General features: G+C 42.7%; 1 non-coding gene across 1 annotated transcript; it reads right to left on the bottom strand.

Moving 5' to 3' along the window:
• Window positions 1-2,914: 2,914 nt before the first annotated feature.
• On the bottom strand, window positions 2,915-2,987 carry TRNAE-UUC (transfer RNA glutamic acid (anticodon UUC)). Its single transcript has one exon. It is a non-coding gene; the product is annotated as a tRNA-Glu (tRNA).
• Between the last annotated feature and the right edge of the window lie 5,955 nt (window positions 2,988-8,942).

The following is an 8,942-nucleotide window of genomic DNA, read 5'->3' as shown; positions in this document are numbered from 1 at the left end:
ATATTTCATATAAATGGAATCATAAGTGGCCTTTTGTGACTGGCTTCTTTCAAACATATCACAATGTGTTCAAGGTTCATCCGTGTCGTATCATGTCTCAATACTGCATTTCTTTTCATTGCCAAATGCTATTCTGTTATCTGGATTTACTACATTTGTTTATCCATTCATTGGTTGATGGACATTCACATTTTTCCACTTTTTAGCTATTATGAATGATGCTGCTGTGAATATTTGCAGACATGCTTCATTTCTCTTGGGTGCATGCCTAGAAGTAGAACTTCTGGAAGACTGTATGTTCCACCTTTTGAGCAACTGCCAGGCTATTTTCCAAAGTGGCTGGACCAATTCACATTCCCACCAGCGGTGTATGTATAAGAGATATAGTTTCTCCACTTTCTTGCCAATACATGTTTTAGCTGTGGTATTGACTAAATAATCATCCTAGTGAGTCTAAAGTGGTATCTCATTGTGGTTTTGACTTATCTCTCCCTAATGACTAATAATGAGTGATAATGTGCCCATAGGCCATTTGTGTGTCTTCCTTGGAAAAATGCCTATTAAAATCCTTTGCTCATTTCTAAATGGACTATTTGTCTTGTTACTGAGTTGTAAACCTTTTTGCATTTTAGATGAAAATCCTTAATCAGATAATGATTTGCAAATATTTTATGTCATTCTTCGGGTTGCTTTTCACTTTATTAATGGTGCCTTTACAACACAAAAGTTTTGAATTTTGATGAAGTCTAATTTATCTGTTGTTTTGTTGTTGCTTGTGCTTTTGGTGTCATATCTAATTGCTTAATATAAGGTCACAAAGATTTATGTTTTCCTCTGAGAATTTTATAGTTTTAGCTCTTACACTAAGGTCTTTCATTAATTTTGAGTTAGTTTTTGTATATAGTGTGTGGTAGAGGGGTCCCAGGTTTTTCTCATTTTGGATATTTAGTTTTTCCCAGTATCATGTGCTGAAAAACACTGATTTTTCTGCTATTGAGCAGTCTTGGCATCCTTGCCAAAAATCAACTGACTGTAAATGTGAGTTTATTTCTGGACTCTCAGTTCTACTGTGTTGATTTATGAGTCTGACCTTATACAGTCTCGATTACTGTGGTTTCATAGTAAGTTTTGAAATTAGGAAGTATGAGCTCTCCAAATTTGTCTTTTTTCAAAATTGTTTTGGCTCTGTGCTGGCTCCCTTGAATTTCTGTATGAACTTTAGGACCAGCTTGTTAATTTCTGCAAAGAAACCACCTGGTATTTTGATTGGAGATTGTGTTGAATTTGTAGGTCAATTTGAGGAGTATTGCTATCTTAACAACACTGAATCTTCTGATCCATAAACACAGGATATCTTTAATTTATTTAGGTCTTCTTTAATCTCTTTGAAAGAAGTTTGTGGTTTTCAATGAACAATCTATACTTGTTTTTAAAAAATTCATTCTTAAGTATTTTTTGATGCTTTTGTAAATTGAGTTATTCTTAATTTCATTTTTTGGATTGTTCACTGTAAGTGTAAAGAAGTGTTACAAATTTTGTATATTGGTCTTATATCCTGCAAGGTTGCTGAACTTGTTTATTACTTCTAATGGTTTTTAGTAGATCCCTTAGATTTTCTTTATACAAAGTCACGTCATCTATAATAGAGATAATTTTACTTCTTCCTTTCTAATCTGGAGCCTTTATTTCATTTTCTTGCCTATTCATCTTGGCTAGAACCTCCAGTACAGTGTTGAATAGATTTGTTTTGATCCTATTGGGAATGTATTCAGCCTTTTACTTTTATGTATGATGTTAGTTTTGGGTTTTTATAAGATGCTCCTGGTCAGATTGAGGAAATCCTCTGCCATTTTTTTCTCTCTGCCATTTTTGTCTTTGTTCCTGTTTGCACCTGTCCTGCCACCCCATCCATTTTTCTGGCTGCTTTTAGGATTTTCTCTTTATCCTTGGCTTTCAACAGTTTGATTATGAAGTATCTTGGTATACTCTTTTTCATGTTCTGCTTGAGGTCTTACTACCATGCCGTGTAACTCTGCATCTGTATTCTTGCAGTGAGAACCCCATTAATTGTATAATTTTGCCTATGATTGATATTTAAATAAATGGATAATTTCTTATCTCCTCTTTGAGTCTGGCTTATTTTGCTGATATTATATTTGTGAGCTTCATCTGTGTTAAAAATGTATTTTGTTGCTAAGTCACTTCAGTCGTGTCCGACTCTGTGCGACCCTATAGACGGCAGCCCACCAGGCTCCCCCGTCCCTGGGATTCTCCAGGCAAGAACACTGGAGTGGGTTGCCATTTCCTTCTCCAGTGCATGAAAGTGAAAAGTGAAAGGGAAGTCGCTCAGTCGTGTCCGACTCTTCGTGACCCCATGGACTGTAGCCCACCAGGCTCCTCTGTCCGTGGGATTTTCCAGGCAAGAGTACTGGAGTGGGGTGCCATCGCCTTCTCTAGTAGTTCATTTATTGCTTCTGTATAGTATTTGTGTGACTGTAGCACGGTTTATATGTCCATTTTAATGTTGATGGCATTTAGGGAGTTGAAAGCGTTTGGCAACTGTGACTAGTGCTGTTATGAACTTCTTGTACCTTTCTCTTGCCGCACGTGTGTTTGCACGTCTGTGAAGTATGTACCTAGGCGTGGAATTGCTGAGTTTTACATTCAGCTCTAGCAGATACTGCCCAAGTTTTCCAAAATGGCGCTACAAATGCACCTTTGCCAGCAGTATATGAGTTCTGCTTGTGCCACATCCTCACCAAATCTGTCTTTTATTTTAGCCATCCCGGTGAGTGCATAGTGTGTGACATTGGGGTTTTCCTTTGCATTTCCTTGGTGAATACTGAAGTTGAGCATCTTTTCCTTCATGGTTTTTGGTTTTGGGGGCTGCAATATGCAGCTTATGGGATCTTAATTCCCTGACCAGGGGTTGAATCTGGGCCCATAGCAATGAAAGCACTGTGTCCTAACCACTGGACCATCAGGGAATCCCCACCCTTCATGTATTTCTTTTTAATCTTTTACTCTGTGTTCACCTCTGGCAACCCTTAGTTCATTTAAAAAGAAAAACAGAAAAAGATAGACACCCCAAACCATAAAACAAAAGAAAAATCTGATAAAGTTAAATAAAAACCAGAGTAAAGTACTATGTTGTTTTCCCCTTCAGTGAAGTCTGTCAATTAAAAATAAACGCTGTCTGACTTTCAGACCTTAAAGGAAATATATGCTTTGCTGTTGTTACATCTCTTAGCTCTTTCTTCCTGTGCTTCTCTCAACCACTTAATTTTCACTTGCTTTACTGGCAGCATTTGTATCTTTGGGAGTGGGGGATGCAATTTTATAAACTTTGCACTAATATTCTTCAAAGAAAAGCTATTGTGACAAGGAGAAACTTAAATTCAGGCTGAGAGAGGGAAGCCTTGCGTAGCCAATGCCCAGAACAAGTTACTGTCATTCCCCTGGGAACAGTAGAAGCTTTGCAGAGTGAAGTAGAAGTCAAATTGTGGACACAGCAGAGCAAATTCTAGAAATAAGGTTGTTTTGTGCTGCTATGCAGAAATTGTTTGTTAATTTAAAAATGGATTTAAGTTTTCTTTAGATGCTTTAGGGGGAAAAATATTCCTGGGCATTATCTGAAAAAATATACAGATTGAATTTATCCACAAGACAATTATATATGTTCGTGTGTGCAGATATCCTTTTCACAAAGTTGTGTAGACTAACATCTAAAGTTTTCTTGTAGCATGTCTTCCCATATCATTTAACACTTAAAACTTTTAGTGTCTCTAGAATAGCTTTTTTAATAGACTTACTGAAACTTATTTAATTACTCTCCTGTTTTGGTTATTTCAATAGTTTCTAAATTCTCAATGATGAACGTCCTTATTGTAAATTTCCATGCTCACTTAGATTACTTTCTTAGAATAGCTTCAGAGAAGCGAAATTAATGGCTCAGAAGAGTGAATGTCTTTAACGGTCTCTGATACATCAGTGTGAGACATTTCTTATGGAAAGAGCGTCATTCAGAAATATATGACAGTAGATGACCCGCCACCCCCTTGGATGTCCACCAGCTTTGCACTCGCTTCAGTCACAGTGTCTCTTGCCATATGAGAAGACTGCTGTTTCAAACCTTATAAAATCTGTTTGGCTTCTGGATTTAGGAACTTGCTTAGAGCAGCTCCTCTACTCTCTACACATGATTAGAACACTATTGTCTAATATTTTTTTCCTTGTAGAAATGTTTTCCTTTTTACATAAAACCTTAGTCCATCTGTTATTTTTTTTTTATGTCTGATATGAAGTAGGGATACACTATTTTCCCCCAGATAGCAAATTGATCTCTAAACCATTTGGCAAATACTACAACATTTATTCAGTCTTTTGAAAGGCCATCTTTATCATAAACCAATTTCCTCTACGGACGTGGGTCTCTTTCCACACTGCATCAGTCTGTTTGGTCATTCTCTAGCCAGTACCATTATTTTGGTTATTTCAGAGTTTTAGTACAGTTTGAGAACTGGTATGACAAGTCCCTTCTTGTTCTTTTATAAATTTTTCTTGGATATCTTGGGGATATTGGCTTATTTTTTCCAGTTGACTTTTGGGATATATTTGTTCAATTGAAAAAATTCGACTGCATTTGTGATTAGAATGGCATCAAACCTATATATTCATTTGTAGACATGAATACCAAAATTATAATACCAGACAGGAACAGAGGATTCATCTCCTTAAATCAGGAGTGTTTGTATAGGTAAGATTTCTTGTGTTTTTTTTAGAATTTTAGTATGTTTTCATGTATATGTGAGACATTTCTTATGAAGTTTTCATGGATATGTGAATAGGCTAGAATCTCTTGTTTTATATTTATAACTAGATGTTTCTGATATGTAAGATAATTATGTAAGTCAGTGTGTCAGAACTGGAGTAGGTGTGTCAGAACTGAAGGATCAGGGTGTAGCCTCATCCTCACTGAGCCCAGGGGACCCTGAGGCCTGAGGGGTAGGGTCTTGCCTCTGGTCATAAGGTGAATCTGGAGCCCAGGAGTAGATTCCCAGTCTGTGTCCCCTAGAAACCTCCTAAATTAGATGGAGAGAAGGGCTCATTGTAACTCAGTAATCAGGGAGCCAACTACTGTTGCCATGGAAACCTAGAGGCTTCATCTTCTGGGAGGACCAGGATGTAGAGTCTAGAGAGAACAGACTGCATTAGGATGGGACCAGTCTAGGGTGTGTGTGTGCGTGTGTGTGTGTGTGTGTGTGTGTGTGTGTGTGTGTATGAGAGAGAGGGGTGGGGAGAGAGAAAGGGAGGGAAACACTTTTTAAAGAGAGAGGTACCCACTTCATCATTGTCTACTAAGGTCTGGTGCCGTACTCTAGGTTGACACTGGGTGGTGCTGTAAGAAGGGGTGTCCAAGGCTGCTCTTAGAGTGAGCTGGAAGCACTCTAGGCAGAAGTGCTAGCATCTACCCATCATAGGACCTGGAGTCCAGCTGGCATCTGCTGGACACTGGTTTTTCCTCCCTCAAGGCCCAAAGGGAGGCCCCCACCCAGGCCACACAGACCCTGGGATGATGACAGAAGAGACTGACCTCTCACCCCAAGACTCATCTCCATTGATAATGGGCCAGGTGGTAAGGACAGTGCAGGAGTTCACAGGGTATGGTCAGGAGGAGTGGACAGTGCCTGACCTTCAGATGGAGCTCAGGGTTGGGACAGCCAAGGCCAGCATGTGATTCTTTCACAGCCTCAGTCTGGCAAGACTCAGGAAGGGGAGGCCCGTGAGTCCTGTGAGCATCTGTGGAGTTTGTAGCTGGGAGTCCTTACTTCCCTGCTCGCCTTGCCGCCTGCTCCTGCCCACCTGGGTCCTGAGCCTCCTGCCTTCTGATCCCTCCCCGCCAGCCCAGGAGAGCCTGAGCCCAGAACTAACTGCCCCTGAGCAAGGGCCACAGGCCCTAGGGAGGCTTTCCCCAGGCAGGCACGGGATGAGCTTCTGGAAGCAGGCAGGGTGTCTTCATTTGGGAGGTGGGGTGCTGGGGACAGAGGAAGGAGGTGGGCTGCTACAGCCACCCGTGGTGCCCGAGGCTGGGTCTGAAGGACCCAGAAGTGTTGAGCGAGCAGCGCTTGTCCATCCCTTCCCTGTTCCACCTCGTCCCTGTGCCCCAAGGAGACCTGACCTCCAGGAATGGAGCTGTGACCCCAGGGAGGCTCCCTCCAGCTTTCCCACCCCTTGATGTCAGGGTCACCCTCATGATTGATCCAGGAGGTGGGCTTAGAGTTCTGGCAGGGGTTGGGGGGAGTCTCCTGCCTTGAAATGTGGGGGTGATATGAGGATGCCTGAAGTATGAGCTCTGTGTGTGGGGTGGCTGGTGTAAGTGCCTGTGCTAAGTGATCATGAAAAGAGATGAGGCAGGTGATGGTGTACATGTGTGCATGGTGTGTGTGTGTGTGTGTGCGGTGGGGAAGGAAGTGTGTGTGGTGTGTCTGGAACGGTGGAGGTATGTGATGAGCTGGTATGGTATCCATTGATGTGTGAAATGCCTTGAGTGGGAAGCTGACAGGTCTTTGTTGGAGGGTATGCGCGTATGAAGTACGTGAAGGAATTTCAAGTACATATGCGTGTGTGGGTATTGTGTGTGACAGTTGGGTGTATGGATAGTGTGAAATAGAGCTGGAGGCAAAGTATGTTTGTGGAGTGTCCGAGGTGGCGTGTGGGAGGCAGCTGTACACGTGTGAGCCTGACTGTGCCAGAAGAGCTGGCATGTTAGTATATGTGGCTTGGGAGGGGGAGGGCCACATGTGGATCCAAATTGCATGCATGCATGGTGTGTCCGTTAGTGTGTGTCGGAGGAGTAACGAAAATGAACTAGCATGTGAGAATGCGGAGAGTGCGTGAAGAAGGGACAGGCATTGGTGGCCATGGTCTTCCTTCTCCAAGTTGAGGAACCTGAAGCTCAGTAGGGAAATAAGCATGGCCCTATGCCTAGCAGCTCACAACCCAGACTTTTGAGGGTTGAGAGGAGACTGGCCCCTCTGGTGGCCTGGTGCTGGTGGGTTATGGCCGGTCATGTTCAGTCCCTTAGGGTTATTGTCCTGGAGCTGGCTCCCACACTCCATGAGGATCAATTGTGCAATAAAGAAAAAGTTTTGTAAGCCAGCTGCTAAATATAGCTGTTGTTGCTAAGTCCCTTCAGTCGTGTCCGACTCTGTTCGACCCCATAGACGGCAGCCCACCAGGCCCCCCCATCCCTGGGATTCTCCAGGAAGAACACTGGAGTGGGTTGCCATTTCCTTCTCCAATGCATGAAAGTGAAAAGTGAAAGGGAAGTCGCTCAGTCGTGTCCGACTCTTCGCGACCCCATGGACTGCAGCCCACCAGGCTCCTCCGTCCGTGGGATTTTCCAGGCAAGAGTACTGGAGTGGGGTGCCATTGCCTTCTCCGAATATAGCTGTTATTGAAACTTAAATAATATAAATGTAAAGTTAAATTATGTTTTTTAAAAAAAGGTGATAAATACTCAAAACTCCCCACTTTGTAAGTTTTTTTCCAGCGCTGGACTGCATCTTCAGTCCAGCCACTCTTACGGCTGGTCTTGTTGTGAGGCACTGCCTTGCATCTGTTCCTCACTCCACATTCAATCATGTCTCAGAATGCAAGTATTCCTTCCCCAGAAGTCAACAGATGCTACAAGTTAAGACTTGATTTATGCTTTTGTTGATGGTCTAGACTTCAGAAAGGGACGGAAAACACTTTTATGAATGCAGATCAGATTTTCAAGTTTGAAATGTCTGTGGCTGCTTCATTGTCAACAGCACTAACTATTGAACAATTTTTTTTTTTTTAAGAATTCAAAAACTGTTTACCAATTCAGCAAAGAAGCCACTCAAATCACTGGTGAATGGCTGACGTTTTGACACGTCTTTGTTGTTTCACTTTCATCTTACTTTTTAAACAAAATCAACAACCAACATGTGCATCAGAACTATACCATCTGTCACTGTAATCATAGGTTGGCTCCAGCTAAAGGGGAAAGCAGAAATCAATGAATGCGAACACAGGTATACCTGTGGCGGATTCATTTTGATATTTGGCAAAATTAATACAATATTGTAAAGTTTAAAAATAAAATTAAATTAAAAAAAAGAAATCAATGAATGCATTAATTTGGGGGACAGTCAACTGGCTATATGGAATTTTTATTTGTAAATTATGTGCTGTACATCCTTTATATCAGCAAAATTTATGATAAACTTATGTATGTAGGCATGCAGACATTTTCTGGAGAGCCGAGTGTTAAGCATCACTGGAGCTCTCAGTAGGTCCTACCCCCTCCACACACGTCTCCCTTATGGCACACGGGATGAGGGGAAGAGTGCAGATGCAACCTCAGAGACACTGGGAGCTGCTTCTCAGATTTCCAGACAAGCTGGAGCAGCTCACCAGCTCAGCTGTGACCTCCTCCTGCTCCTGGGCTTTGGGGCTCACCTGGTAGCCCCATTTATTCAGCAATAGCTACCCAAGCCCCTTCTCTGCCAGGTGCTGGGCATTCCCAAGCAAGAGGAGGACATGGTCCCTGCCTACATGGAACTTACAGCCCAGAGGAGGAGACACCCAGTCCCAGCCAGCCACCCCCTTGAGAGCATAGGGCAGAAAGGAGACACCTCACCCAGCTGGAGAAGGAGGGAAGCCGGGACAAGAGCAGCTGGCTTGATACAGACGCTTCTCAGTACTGGGTGCACAGTACCCATGGGCTCTCTGTTAAACAGGCAGAGACTCTTTCAGTAGGTCTGGGCAATCTGGTGCCCAGGAGTCTGCAGTGTGCTTGGGTGTGGCATGACCCTCAGGCTACACTTGGAGAAGTCTTGATCTGGGGAGAGAAGAGGGTGCATGCAGAGGCAGAGGGATGAGAAAGATGAAGTCATGCTGGGAAATCTGGAATG

The sequence above is a fragment of the Bos taurus genome, chromosome 15 (genome assembly GCF_002263795.3).
Source record: "Bos taurus isolate L1 Dominette 01449 registration number 42190680 breed Hereford chromosome 15, ARS-UCD2.0, whole genome shotgun sequence".
In the NCBI taxonomy this organism is placed as follows: domain Eukaryota; kingdom Metazoa; phylum Chordata; class Mammalia; order Artiodactyla; family Bovidae; genus Bos; species Bos taurus.
Note: the sequence above shows the minus strand (reverse complement) of the source record. Positions and strands in the feature narration are given on the sequence as shown.